Below are 16,211 nucleotides of genomic sequence, written 5' to 3' on the forward strand. Positions count from 1 at the left end.
CTACTGGGGTACAATTGTGCCTTGCTTGATAAAGCAAAATGGAGGATATCGCATTTGCCCCTGTGATCTGCCCTATTTATGGAATGGAACCTCGTGTGGGTTGTACAAGAGGCAGGGCGAGCGATACCGCCCACTTTGCAGCACCAGCCAAGAGGAATTCCCTCCCACAGTGTCACATTATGAAGAATGAATCGACAAATTCGGGCTTCTCAGTCTGGCAGGAGGCGGTTGGGAGATGATGCTCTGGAGGCTGTTACGGTAGTACATGAGCATGGAAGCGGAAAATCTGGGACAGGGCATGGAATTAAACTATAGGGTTAGAGTGTAGTGTATGTGCCTTTAAGAGCCCCATGTGTACTGTAATGCCGGTAATGGCCACTCGGGTTTTATAAGCCTGCATATTGTGTTGTATCAGTTAGTTCCCCTCCAGACTTTGTTCAGTAAACACCTGTGAAACCAACTCCTGTCTTCAGTGTCTCTATTAACACACGGACACAACAGTGGCGACGAATTGGAAACGGACTTAACTACAATTCGGCAGCACCTCAAGGACATCGATTCCCCTGGCGTCCAAAGTTGAAGAAAAATCAAGAAAAACAAAAAGCTGTGGTTTCACCAGCTAGCCAAACTGGTGGCAGGTACTGCAATCATCCTTCCTGGGCGTCGGGCTGGGGCTCCAGCGGCTGGGTCTGCAGCTAGGCCAAGCAGAGAAGGCAGAGGCAAGCAGTAACAGACGGGGAGGGAGCACTCGGGAGACGGCCGGCGCTGCAAGCAGGTCGGCGTTCAGACCTAGAGAGAGAGTCCGGCGGGAACGAGTCTCCATCTGTAAATGAATAAATAAAAAGAACTGAAACCACGGGAAACAGCGTTGTCATCGGCAGCAGCGGCGGGGAAGCGCGGGAAGTGCCATATCTTTTCTGCAGAAAAGAAAGAAAAGCGCGGGAAGCGTCATTTTTTTCTAGGATGCCTAAGTCTGTCAATATTGATGCTTTTGATAACGAGATAGAGGATTGGACCACATATGTGGAAAGAGTGGAGGTATGTTGCACCACAAATGGAATAGAAAATGAATAAAAGCGTCAGTACTGCTAAATCTAATGGGCGCAAAGACATACGGGCTGTTACGAAATTTAATCACTCCAGCCAAACCAAAGGACAAGAATTTTAAAGAAAATGTTGATACCCTACAGGAGCACTTAAACCCAACACCGCTGCTGATAGCGGAACGATTCAAATTCTTCAAGAGAAATCAACAGAAGAATGAAAGTAACGCTGATTACCTCACCGAATTAAGAAAGCTATCAAAACACTGCCAATTCGGGGCAGGACTAGCAGATTATCTTCGAGACAAATTCGTCTGCGTTCTCCTAAGTGAAGGAACACAGAAAAGGCTGCTTTCTGAAAAAGATTTAACACTGGACAAGGCTTTCAGTATGGCTGTAACATACCAAGCAGCCGCAAGAGGAGCTGCAGAGATACAACAAAAGACACAGGACTTCGGCACCCATGAAATGACACAGGGTTTCGAGAGATGCTATCACTGTGGCAGATCCACCCATGACCAGATGGACTGCTGGTTCAAGGACAAAGCATGCAGGCAATGCGGAAAGTTTGGACACATTGCACTGGTATGCCGATCTGGACAAAAAAAATTCACGGACAGGAAATAAAAAATCAATAAAGAAAGGTACAGAAAGGTACAAATGATGATGGGCAGTAGCTCCGAATACCTGAAGAGCGACAGCGACTCTGGAAACAAGAGATTAAGCTGTCTCAAATTACATAATGTAATTGCCAAAGATGATTACCAGACCATTTGGGTTACCCTCACGATAGCAGGGTCCCCAGATAAAATGGAGCTACATACAGGATCACCTCTGACCGTCATAAATCGAAAGGATTACGAGCGGCTATTGCCGCATATACCTTTAAAAGACACATCCATTATCTTGAAAACATATACGGGGCAGAAAGTATACCCCAAAGGAAGAATAAGGGTGCCTGTTGTATACAACGGCAAGGAAATACAGAAGTTGTATGTATACGCTCTACAAGATGGTGGTCCACCGCTGTTGGGACGTGAATGGATCAGGAAAATACGTTTAGACTGGCACTCCATTCAGGCACTGACGCTGACCACGAAGGAAAAAAAACGATGCTGATGTCATACATGAACGATTAAAAGACATCTTGGCCAACGCCAAAGAAGTGTTTCAAGAGAAACTAGAAACCTTGAAAGGCATCACCGCCTCAATAAAAGTGCAAGATGCAGCAATTCCCAAGTTTTTTAAGGCAAGACCGGTGCCATACGCATTTCTTCCAGCAGTCGAGGCAGAGCTGGAGAATTTGGAAATGGCAGGCGTATTATCCAAAATAGATTGGAGCGAGTGGGCAACACCCATCGTCCCAGTCATGCAGAAAGCATTGAATAATGATAAATCTGAAGAACAGAGAAAAATTCGCATCTGTGGAGACTTCAAGGTGACTGTAAACCCGGTCCTTCACACGGTACAGTATCCTCTTCCGAGGATAGAAGACATTTTCGCCTCACTATCCGGAGGGAAACGTTTCACCAAAATTGACTTGGCACAGGCATATCTACAGATGGAGGTTGAAGAGGCCTCTAAAAAATATCTCACGGTAAATACACACAAAGGTCTGTACCAGTACAGTCGACTGGTTTTCGGAGTAGCATCCGCTCCAGCTATCTGGCAAAGAGCTATGGAGCATGTCCTCCAAGGGATTCTGGGAACTCAATGCTACCTAGTCGACATCCTTGTAATAGGAGAAAACGACAACGAGCAACTTGCCAATTTGGATCAGGTGCTCACTAGGCTGAGAGAACTGGGCCTACGAGCAAATCGCCCCAAGTGCGAATTTCCCCAAAATCAAATATCATATTGTGGCCACATAATTAATAAGGAAGGGTTGCATAAGTCACCTGAAAAAATTGAAGCGGTCATAAAAGCCCCAGCACCTGAAAATGTTTCACAATTAAGGTCGTTCCTGGGATTAATAAATTACTATCATAAATTTTTACCGAACTTATCAACTCTTCTGCACCCTCTTAATGAACTGATACAAACAGGAGTAATTTGGAAATGGAGCGAAGATTGTAACCGTGCCTTCCATAAATGCAAAGACTTAATCACGTCCAAAGAAGTTTTGGCTCATTACAACTCATCACTGCCAATCAGACTGGCGTGCGATGCATCCCCTTATGGCATAGGAGCAGTATTATTGCATAAATTCCCTGATGGCTTGGAACGGCCGATAGCTTTTGCATCACACTCATTGAAATCAGCTGAGCGTAACTATGCCCAAATCGACAGGGAAGCACTCAGCCTGTTATGGGGAGTGAAGAAATTCAACCATTACCTACACGGACAAAAATTTACCTTCTTGAATGACCATCAAGCCCTCATCTCCATATTCAACCCTAAAAAGTGTGTACCCATTATGACAGCGCAAAGGCTACAGTGGTGGTCCCTTTTTCTAGGGGCACACCAATACATCATAGAATACAAATGATCAAAACAGCATTGGAATGCTGATGGGTTATCGTGCCTACCATTGCCAACGGTAGAAGAAGCACCTACCGTAGACCCAGTGGAGATTTTCCACTCTACCATAGTCGAATATCTACCAGTAACAAATTCTGCCATTGAAAGGGAAACTAGAAATGACCCGACTCTCTCACGAGTCTACGATTTAACAGTGAAGGGAAGGCCAGCACATGGCGAACCACTGTTGCCAGCATTCTCGCAAAGAAGAGAACAGCTGTCAGTGTGCAGAGGAACCTTGATGTGTGGATCCAGAGTGCGGATTCCACCCAAACTCCAGGATAAAGTTCTAAAGGAGCTTCACGAGGCGCATCTGGGTGGAGTGAAAATGAAGAACCTAGCCAGGGCGTTTGTATGGTGGCCAGGTATCGATGGAGACATCGAAGAAATGACCAAGAGCTGCCTAGGATGCCAGAAGGTCCAAAACGCCCCACCACAAGCCCCTCTACATCCATGGGAGTGGCCCATATCTCCCTGGCAAAGGGTACACATCGACTTTGCTGGTCCATTTATGGACTCAATGTTCTTAATCGCGGTTGATGCACACTCCAAGTGGCCAGAGGTAATAAAGATGTCCTCCACCACCACGGAAAAAACCTTCACAGTATTAAGGACCATATTTGCCAGGAATGGGCTGCCGGAACAGATCTGTTCTGATAATGGACCGCAATCTGTGTCCGAAGAATTCAGGAAGTTCTTAAAAAACAATGGGGTTAAGCACTACACGTCCGCCCCATACCATCCCGCCACCAATGGATTGGCTGAAAGGTTTGTCCAGACCTTCACGAAGGCCATAAAGGCCATGGGTAATGAAGACATTAAACTTCAGCACAAGGTGGATAACTTCTTGTTCGCATACAGGAATGCAACACATATGGGTACAAACCAAACCCCCGCAATGATGTTCTTCAATAGAAGCCTAAGATGCCGGCTGGATTTGATCAAGCCAAACATCAGAATGGACATGGAGAACCAGCAATTTCAAGGCATGAATGAAAGGCCTACTGGAACCTTCCAGATAGGTCAACAAGTTTTGTCCGGGACTACCGTACCGAGAAATGGCAGCCTGGAACTATCTGCACACGACTAGGACCGCTGATGTATACCATGGACATCGGAGAAACAATAATAAGGCGCCATGCTGACCAAATCATACAGTCATCCAAAAAGGGACAACCTACACCACAACTCTATACGCCTAATGATGAAGTAGAGACACCAATATCTACCTCCGATCCGGTGATACTGGAACTCGATGAACCCTACATTGGCATTCAAGCCGAATCAGCCTTGCCAAAAGAACCTACTACACCACCAGAAGCTACTACACCACCGAGGTGTTATCCGGACCGAGTCAGGAAGCCTCCAAAGAGACTGACTTATAATTAATTAACTGCAGCAATGTGTAGATTATTTTTCTTGTAACATGTAATTAAATATTATGTACTGGTTGGCTAAAAGTGGAGGAATTGTAGTGTATGTGCCTTTAAGAGCCTCATGTGTACTGTGTACTGTAATGGCGGTAATGGCCACCCGGGCTATATAAGCCTGTATATTGTGTTGTATCAGTTAGTTCCCCTCCAGACTTTGTTCAGTAAACACCTGTGTAACCAACTCCTGTCTTCAGTGTCTCTATTAACACACGGACACAACATAGACAACGGGATACAGTAGGAAATGTTGACTGCTAAAATACAGCAGATTGAAGGGAGCTCTTCCCGAGGTAGCGGCGATGCTGCGAATGCCTTGGAATCATTGACAAAATCTCAGATCTACCAATGGGGTGAGGGCAAGCTGTAGTGTCCTTCTGGGCTTATGAATTAAGATGTGATGAATGGTCTTGCTCCTCCTCGGTATCTTGTGATCCAAAGTCAACGACAATCCGCTTCTGCCTACGTCTCATTCGACCACTATATTTTCTGGCCCACTTTCACTCAGTGTTGGATAACCCTCTCGAACCAGATTCGAAATGTTCTTTTATATCCGCTCACCCACCAACATCTAATCGAGCTACTCTATCAAGCCCACTGACTGCACACTTGGTCCTTTTCATTCCGAGCTTCTCATCACCAAATCTCTCACCCCAGCCCTCGCTTTTGACTCAATTGCTGCATCTTAAAAAGCTGCTGTCATCGCTCAAGTCCCAATAAATTATCTCAATCCTCTCCAGTTCCCCACATCTGACGGCCGCTTTCTCTATAAGGTGTTTAAAGGTGAGGTTATGTTACGAGAATGCTCCGATTGCTCCCATCACTTCCTGTTCAAGTCCTTGCCATCAAGCTTCCGTCCATCCAATATACCAATGAATCATGTCAGACTGCTGTTGTTGTTTGTTATCACTTATCTTCTTCCAGGACCAAACCACATCGTTTAAATGTTGACCTTTCCTCCAGCATCTGTCCTTCTTTAATCGTCTCCCTGGAGCTGCTTTCTTCCATTTCCACACCTGTCTGTCCACTCCTAGTCTTAGCATTGCGACAAATGACTTATTCTCCCTTGGCTGTAACGTTAACTCTGGCATACACTGTGTTCCGTCCTGGAAAGTATTCATCATCATCATCAACATCCTACACCTTTATCAACAAACATTGAGAAGTATTGGGTCAACCTTCCTTTGTACCCTTACTGAAATTAGTTACCTCTCTCAGACTGCTTCAGGCAAACCATAGCTTTGACCACTCGCTCCAACTGATAAATGGACATTGAGTAATTTTGACTAAGCACGTTGTCCAGGTTAACAGGCGTAACACTGAAGCCATCTTCTTTGGTTCCACAAGTCATTGATGTGCCACTGACCACTCAGTGGAGAGAGAATTGGGTGGCGTCTTGCCCGAATATGCCCGTTTCCCTGTGGTAGGTGAGATAATAATGACACCCTTCGTGTTTCTTCATAATACCGTTGGATGTAGTGACAGTGCTGTTGCGGTGCTGGGGCATAAGTTTCAATGGCCCAAGTACCATTCCTGTTCTTTCATTTTTCTCATGTTCCTATTTTCTAATCCAGTATTTCGCTCAGATTTCTAACACTTATATTTCCTTCTCAGGTAAGCGGAGAAGCAGCAGTGAAATGAGGTGAGAACATGAAGTGTTGAATTGTCAATTTCAACCAAATCCGACCAAGATAAGGCTCAGAAGCAAACGAACAGAAAATATTATGCTCTCTGTATGCACCTTTTCTTTTACATGTTAGATAATAGCTCACCCAATCACACTCATGCACACAATCCAACACACAATTGCACAAATAGACACACTCACCAACACATATACATACACACAAACAGACTTGATTACTTAATCACACACGCACACATTCATTCACACACTCATACTGACACACATGCACATACATTTGAACATACACTTATCGTACTGAAGCAAACACGCTCGCACTTAAACATATGAACTGATATTAAAACACACACTCACACAGAGACACACACAATCACTTACTCAAACACTCATACGTACATGTGCAGGTTTCACTTATTAAGTCATTTTGCCTTAATCTTCTCTTCATCCCTTTAAATGTGTCTTTTCAGTCACTATCTCAATAAGCTATAGCATTTTTCATCTGGGGTCCCATATTACCGACCGCTCAATGAGGGACAAAATCTCTTTTGGTGCTCGTTGAAGTGTTATCGCGATTTCATTCATGACAATTTCATCAATTCTCACTTTTAGCCAAGTGGAATCTGTCTGTGCTCGACAAAATGATTGTGCAACAGCAGGAAATATTCACAAACAATATAATGATGTCACTACACATAGTAAGAGCAGGAGCTACTTTCTAAATAATCGCCCAACACATCAAACAAATCGTTAGTCCCAGGTTAACGTAGAAATATTCCAAGGAATAAACTGGCCTGGGAACTGTTGGATTAACACATGTTCCTGTTCGTGTGCAGAGGGAGACTTCTACATATAACACGGGTTGCTATCTGAAATCCAATCAATACCTGTCTCAGAATATAATAACTTGTGTCATCGAAAATTAAATGATTAATTGACGATTCATGTTTTTTGAAGGAACACAGAGGCTCCTGGTGACCAAAACAGCGAGACCCTAACATGTAAGTTCAGTTTTGTATTTGTGCATCCAGAATTCACATTTGCATTTAGCTTGTTTTGCATTTAACGAAACAGAATAATAAAAAAGTAATTATTACATTGCTAGTAACTGTTTTAGCATTTTTATTGCAGTTAGCAACACGACTGTGCATCACATACAGGGTCAATCATTCAGAAACATTTAGTGAATCTGACCAGGAAGCAACATAAACAGTGAATTATTATTTTACATTTTCAATTAAAGTGATTTTTCAGACAGGGATTGAAAAGCGAGTATATTCAACAGATGCAGAGGTGGTAGAGGGAAATATGTCATTTGACAGCGGTGAAAAGATGTAATCCAATCGTCAATTTAAAATCCAATATTGTATGCTTCTGATGTTCGAGTGTACATTGTTTAAAGATTTATTGATTTACATTAAAATAGTGTAATAGTTGGCAATTACTGCAGCATTTATAGTCGATGAAATCATCACAGGTTTCTGAAAACATGCAATGCAGCAAGGAGATGCAAAATCCAACGGCATAGCGCCGCCGCTGGTGGTAAACTGTAATTACAGCATCGCAAATTTCCATCGACAGATTATTATTGTACGAGTAGAGCAGAGGAATTTGTAGTGGAAAAGTGACACAGCAGACTGAAAAACAATAACAATCGGAAGTAACTTTTTGTAAACAGCAGGCATAAGATTTTTAATATATTGCTAATTAAGCACACAGCACATATGGCACATGGAGTCAAGTCCATGTATTATCTTCAGGTGACGGATTGTGGGAAGTGCATTACTGCACCAGGGTGTACAAATGTAATTCATTCCAAATGTTAATGTCAGTCTGTCCTTGTTGTACAATAATTCACTTTTCTTATAAAAAACCGTTTCAAATTTGTGAAGCTGCGAACTTCCTCTGCAGTATCAATTGATATACTATAGTTCCGCCAGAGTTGAGACTGCGTAAGTAAAACGTGAGAAATTTACCCAGACACATGCCATTACCATCACGTTTTTCTTTTCACCATCGATTAATCTCCCTTAATGTCTCTTAATTGATTGATTGGGGAATGGCACTCAAAAGGTTGACGGTGGAAAGGCAATGGCAAACATTCAAAGACCGAATCGATGAGCTACAGATGTTGTTCATCCCAGTTTGGCATAAAAAAAAACAAAAAGGGTGACTCAACCGTGGCTAACAAGGGGAATTAGAGATAGCATAAGATCCAAGGAGAGGACATATAAATTAGCTAGAAAAATCAATAATCCTGAGGATTTGGAACAGTTTAGGAGTCAACAAAGGAGGACAAAAGGATTAATTAAGAAAGGGAAAATGGATTATGAGAGTAATCCTGCAGGGAACATAAAAACTGACTGTAAAAGCTTTTATAGATATGTGAAGAGAAAAAGATTGATGAAGTCAAGCATAGGTCCCTTCCAGTCAGAATCAGGGGAATTTATAATGGATAACAAGGAAATGGTAAAACCAACTAAATACATACTTTGGTTCTGTCTTCACAAAGGAGGACACAAATAACCTCCCAGATATGCCGGGGAACATAGGGTCTGATGAAAGGGAGGAACTGAAAGTATTCAGTAATTGTAGGGAAATGGTGTTAGGAAAATTGATGGGACTGAATGCCGATAAATCCCCAGGACCTGAACGTCGACATCCCGGGGTACTTAAGGACGAAGCCCTAGAGATAGTGGATGCATTGCTGGTCATCTTTCAAAACTCGATAGATTCTGGAACGGTACACATGGATTGGAGGGTAGCTAATGTTACCCCACTATTCAAAAAAGGAGGTAGAGAAAAAGCGGGTAAGCCTGTCATCGGTAGTGGGGAAAATGCTAGAGTCTATTATAAAATATGTAATAGAAGAGCACTTGGAAAGCAGTGACTGGATCGGACAAAGTCAATATGGATTTACGAAAGGTAAATCATGCTTGACAAATCTACTGGAATTTTTTGACGATGTAACTGGTAAAATAGATAAGGGAGAACCAGAGGACGTGCTTTATTTGGACTTTCAGAAGGTTTTCGATAAGGTCCCACATAAGAGATTAGCGTGCAAAATTAAGGCACATGGGATTGGGGACAAGGTATTAACTTGGATAGAGAACTGGTTGGCGGACAGAAAGCAAAGAGTTGGAATAAACGGGTCATTTTCTGAGTGGCTGGCAGTGACAAGTGGGGTACCACAAGGATCGGTCCGAGGACCCCAGCTGTTCACAATATATATTAATGATCTGGACGAGGGAATTGGATGTAATATGTTCAAATTTGCAGACGACACAAAGCTGGGTGGGAGGGTATGCCGTGACGAGGATGTCGTGAAAATCCAGTACGATTTGGACAGGTTGGGTGATTGGGCAGAAACATGGCAAATGCACTATAATGTGGATAAATGTGAGGTTGTTCACTTTGGTGGCAAAAACATGAAGGCAGATTATTATTTGAATGGCAATAGATTGAGAGAAGTGGAAGTGCAAAGAGACCTGGTTGTTATTGTGCAGCAGTCGCTGAAGGTAAGCATGCAGGTGCAGCAGGCGGTTAAGAAGGCAAATGGTATGTTGGCCTTCATAGCAAGAGGGTTCGAGTAAGGGAACAAGGATGTCTTGCTACATTTGTACAGGGCCTTGGTGAGACCGCACCTTGAGTATTGTGTTCAGTTTTGGTCACCTTACCTGAGGAAGAACGTTCTTGCCATGGAGGGAGTGCAGCGAAGATTCACCAGGCTGATACCTGGGATGGCAGGAATTACGTATGAGGAGAGATTGTGTCGATTGGGCTTATACTCACTGGAGTTTAGAAGATTGAGAGGGGATGTCATCGAAACCTATAAAAATCTGGCAGGTAAGGAGAGACTAGATGCGGAAAGAATGTTTCTGATGGCCGTGGAGTCCAGAACCAGGGGTCATAGTCTAAGCTTAAGGGGTAAGCCATTTAGGACTGAAATGACGAGGAGTTTCTCCACCCAGAGAGTGGTGAACCTGTGGAATTCTTTGCCACAGAGGGCGGTGGAGGCCAGTTCATTAAATATATTCAAGAAAGAGTTGGATATATTTCTTGAGGCTGAAGGGATCAAGGGATATGGGGAGAAGGCAGGGACAGGGTACTGAAATTGAATGATCAGCCATGATCTCATTGAATGGCGGAGCAGGCTCGAAGTGACGAATGGCCTACTCCTATCTTCTATGAATCTATGAATCTATGAATCTATAATTTCTCCTCCCTTCCATCATATCACAGATCATCCCTTATTTTATTTCCTCCCCTCCCCCCTTTCCCTGCCCCTGCACTTGCTTAATAATCTGTTCCTCCTCCAGCTTTTTCCCGTTCTGACGAAGAGTCATCGACCTGAAACGTTAACTCTGTTTCTCTTCCACAGGTGCTGCCTGACCTGCTCAGTATTTCCAGCATTTTCTGTTGTTAGTTCAGATATCCAGCATCCGCAGTATTTTGCTTCTGTATTCTAAAATAAAGGTTGACATTGGGTTTGTACTGAGAAATGATTGACACAAAACTATAACAGTAACTTGACAACAGAAAGTAAGAACTTGTAGAAAGGTAGCAAGATGCCTCTGTTATGTTGATACTTTAAAGCTATGTAAATATTTAGGATTCAAGTCCTACCTTGTTCAAATTGCTAAAACTATTATCATGGATGAAAATGCATTAATAGTCAACAATGGATACTGTTAAGCACACATTGAGATCACAAGGCAATTCAAGACTTTGCAAGTTGTCGCTGCATCTGTGATTATCCTAAACACATCAATTGACACACAGTGCAAATCTACTGCCCCTGTCGAGAGAAACCATTTCCAACCCATCCACTTGCTGGGGCAGAGGAAGTGGGTAGGGAAGCCCAGCGTAGGAGTCCCATTCACACCCTATTGGACAGTCAGAGACCCATTGGTGGTTGTCAAAGACCATATATTTCCATTATTGAGAGTGGAGATGATTTCCCGTCCATATAATGATAAACAAAACGTCCATAGGTTTACAACTATTAATAAAAGGGGGAAATGCTCTTAGTATTTAAATATTAATCCATTGATTCACGTGTTTTCTTTACTTTAGATGCTGTGCTTAACCTGCAAACACAGCCAAGGAGAAACGCTGTAAGTTACAAACGATCGAAGAGTTTATTTTTTCCTTTGATGTTATTTTTAATCTCGCTCATTTCTGCTCCAGGAAAGATGGGTCCAAATATTTTGCTGCTTTCTCTCACAGTGTCCTTGTTCTTTTTGAATAGCATAATTGTCTTGTTCGGTAATTTATATTCGTGAGACCCAAGACTTTTTCGATCACACTTCAATATGTCTTTAAACGGCGACAGAAAGATATACAAGACATAATAGTGAACGGATCTCTATTTGTCTAAGCGGACTGAACAAATTATTCTCTATAGAACACTGATCTTTGAGGGATGAGGCTTAGAGCTGCTCCCGCTATAGAAACTGAAGGGAAATGACAGAGTTTAATTACCAGAGTTGCAGCTGTAATTGTGCAAATACACTTCTCTACAACCGAATCTAGACAGTGTGCAGCAGTTACAGTTTAACTGTTGGTTTATGTGTAGAATATGCAGAGCATTGTGATATAAACAAGACAGATTTCTATTTCCAAAATGAACTAGCGTGCAGTTTCCATGTCCTACAACACCCATTCTTGTATCCCGCCTGGAATGTAAATTGTGCCTTCATTTTCCGATGTTGTCAGAAATACACGCGGAAACCTCTGTGTTGGCAGGGATGTAAAACGTTGATCTGGATTCATCCCTCATGAAGTCCCTTTCCATCAAAATCACTGTACCCAGCAGGCGAATACTTATCACCAATTTAGCGACTCTGATCAAGTAGAGAGTTGCTCCCGCTCTCTATTTCCAGCATATCCTGTTACCCTGCTGCTGCTAGGGAGTCCCTCCATGCTTTTAAACAAACAGCATTACATTGAGGTGATAACATCATCTGAAAATGTAACCAACAGCAGAGAGTTAATATCATTTACAGTAGTGCAATATTCCCCTTTAACTACTGCCCACTGTAACAACGCTTCTTTTGAATTTTTTCGGCTTCTGCAACGACGCATCAATTGATAGAATTTCGCTGAACTGTTACCAGAGTGTAAAATGATCCACTGAATTACTGACAACTTTCACCGTTCATTTCAGGGTCAGCGAGACACCATCCAAACTCTCGGTGAGGAAACCGCCATATACGCAGCGGTGAAACTGTAGAAAATTTGCAGGTCTCCCAGACACCAGGAGTGCCCATCCCAACAGTGCCGGGCAATGCTGTGGTCATCAGCATTCCACCCATTACAATATTATCCAGAGAGACTTTGTGTTTGAAAATAGCCATCTATAGAAATGTAATCTGCGAGAAATATCCTACCTCGCTCCTGGTATTTAGTTTATTTTGTACGTAATTTAAAAGACCATTTTGGAACATGGTAAGCAGGACCAGGCCTTTCAGTCCCTCGAGCTTGCTCTCTGGAATGGGACCATGGCCCGTCTGCACCTCAACTGCATTTACCCGGCTTCTGCCTTATCCTTTGATAACCTTAACTAGCAGAAACTTTTCAATCCCAATCTCGAAATCTCCTACTGTCACCCAGCACACAGAGCCATTTTGGGATAAAGTTTCAAATTTCTACCAAACTTTGGGTTAAAACGCGCTTTCTGAATATGCTCTGAGCGTCCTACCGCTAATTTTATGTCCCCCCCCACCATTATTCTAGATTTCACTACCAGAAGAATTGAAATGTAATTTGAGAGAAATGTCCTGCATCGCCCCAGGTATTTAATTTACTTTGCTGTTTGCTGTTTGTAGTGCTCGATAATGATTTAGCTATGAAGGTAGGAGGTTCGATAAGTAAGTTCACAGATGACAGGAAAATTGGAGGAGTGACAAATAGCGAGGAGAGAAACCTCAGTGTACAGGACGATATAGATGGGCTGGTCAGATGGGCAGAGCAGTGGCAAATGAAATATAACCCTGAAAAGTGTGAGGTGATGCATTTTGGTAGAACTAACAAGCCAAGCGAATACACAAAGAATGGTAGGATCCTAGGAAGGACAGAGCATCAGAGGGACCTTAGTGTGCATGTACATAGATCCCTGAAGGCAGCAGGACAGGTAGATAAGTTGGTTAAAAAGTCTTATGGGTTACTTGCCTTCATTATCCGAGGCATAGAATAAAAAAGCAAGGAGGTTAAGATGGAGCTGTACAAAACGCTAGTTAGGCCACAGCTGGAATACTGTGTGCAGTTCTGGGCGCCACACTATATGAGGGATGTGATTTCATCGGAGAGGGTGCAGAGGAGGTTCACCAGGATGTTACCTGGGATGGAGTGCTTTAACTATGAAAAGAGACTGGACAAGCTGGAGTTATTTTCCTTAGAGCAGAGAAGGCTGAGGCGTGACTTGATTGAGGTGTACAAAATTATAAGGGGCATGGATAGGGAAGATAGAAAGGAACATTTCACCTAAGTAGAGCGGTAAATAACCAGGGGGCATAATTTCAAGGTAATGGGCAGGAGGTTTTGCGAGGATTTGAGGAAAAACCTTTTCACCCAGTGCGTGTTTGGAATCTGGAACTCACTGCATGAAAGGGTGCTAGAGGCAGGAAGTGTCACAGCATTCAAGAACCATTTAGATGAGCACTTGAAACGCCATAGCTGACAAGGCTATGGACCAAGTGCTGGAAAATGGGATTAGAATAGAGAGTGCTTGAAGAACGGCGCAGACACGATGAGCCGAATGGTCTCTTTCTGTGCTGTACAACTCTATGTATCTAAGAAATGAAATAGTTTCTCTCTGTCTACCTTATCAGGTAGTTTAAACATTTTATGAACCTTGATTAATTTACACAGTAATCTCCTGCACTAAAGGGAATACAAGCCTAGTCAATGCAACCTGTCGTCAGAATTTAACCTTCTAAGACCCGGTATAAATATGCCCTGCACGCCCTCCAAGGCCAATATATCCTTCCTGACGTGCGGTGTGAGGTGACTATAGGATTGGTGCATGTTATTAGCTCTACCTCTGTCTATTAGTGAGAGGTGACTATAGGATTGGTGCATGTGATTAGCTCTACCTCTGTCTATTAGTGTGAGGTGACTATAGGAATGGTGCATGTTATTAGCTCTACATCTGTCTATTAGTGTGAGGTGACTATAGGAATGGTGCATGTTAATAGCTCTACCTCTGTCTATTGGTGTGAGGTGACTATAGGATTGGTGCATGTTATTAGCTCTACCTCTGTCTATTAGTGTGAGGTGACTATAGGAATGGTGCATGTGATTAGCTCTACCTCTGTCTATTAGTGTGAGGTGACTATAGGAATGGTGCATGTGATTAGCTCTACCTCTGTCTATTAGTGAGAGGTGACTATAGGATTGGTGCATGTTATTAGCTCTACCTCTGTCTATTAGTGTGAGGTGACTATAGGATTGGTGCATGTGATTAGCTCTACCTCTGTCTATTAGTGTGAGGTGACTATAGGATTGGTGCATGTGATTAGCTCTACCTCTGTCTATTAGTGTGAGGTGACTATAGGAATGGTGCATGTGATTAGCTCTACCTCTGTCTATTAGTGTGAGGTGACTATAGGAATGGTGCATGTTATTAGCTCTACCTCTGTCTATTAGTGTGAGGTGACTATAGGATTGGTGCATGTGATTAGCTCTACCTCTGTCTATTAGTGTGAGGTGACTATAGGATTGGTGCATGTTATTAGCTCTACCTCTGTCTATTAGTGTGAGGTGACTATAGGAATGGTGCATGTGATTAGCTCTACCTCTGTCTATTAGTGAGAGGTGACTATAGGAATGGTGCATGTTATTAGCTCTACCTCTGTCTATTAGTGAGAGGTGACTATAGGAATGGTGCATGTGATTAGCTCTACCTCTGTCTATTAGTGTGAGGTGACTATAGGAATGGTGCATGTGATTAGCTCTACCTCTGTCTATTAGTGTGAGGTGACTATAGGATTGGTGCATGTTATTAGCTCTACCTCTGTCTATTAGTGTGAGGTGACTATAGGAATGGTGCATGTGATTAGCTCTACCTCTGTCTATTAGTGTGAGGTGACTATAGGAATGGTGCATGTTATTAGCTCTACCTCTGTCTATTAGTGTGAGGGGACTATAGGAATGGTGCATGTTATTAGCTCTACCTCTGTCTATTAGTGTGAGGTGACTATAGGAATGGTGCATGTTATTAGCTCTACCTCTGTCTATTAGTGTGAGGTGACTATAGGAATGGTGCATGTGATTAGCTCTACCTCTGTCTAATAGTGTGAGGTGACTATAGGAATGGTGCATGTTATTAGCTCTACCTCTGTCTATTAGTGTGAGGTGACTATAGGAATGGTGCATGTTATTAGCTCTACCTCTGTCTATTAGTGTGAGGTGACTATAGGAATGGAGCATGTTATTAGCTCTACCTCTGTCTATTAGTGTGAGGTGACTATAGGAATGGTGCATGTGATTAGCTCTACCTCTGTCTATTAGTGAGAGGTGACTATAGGATTGGTGCATGTTATTAGCTCTACCTCTGTCTATTAGTGTGAGGTG

This window comes from Somniosus microcephalus, unplaced genomic scaffold, assembly GCF_052327205.1.
Source record: "Somniosus microcephalus isolate GS21.2 unplaced genomic scaffold, FLI_Smic_1.0 unresolved_chr6, whole genome shotgun sequence".
In the NCBI taxonomy this organism is placed as follows: Eukaryota; Metazoa; Chordata; class Chondrichthyes; order Squaliformes; family Somniosidae; genus Somniosus; species Somniosus microcephalus.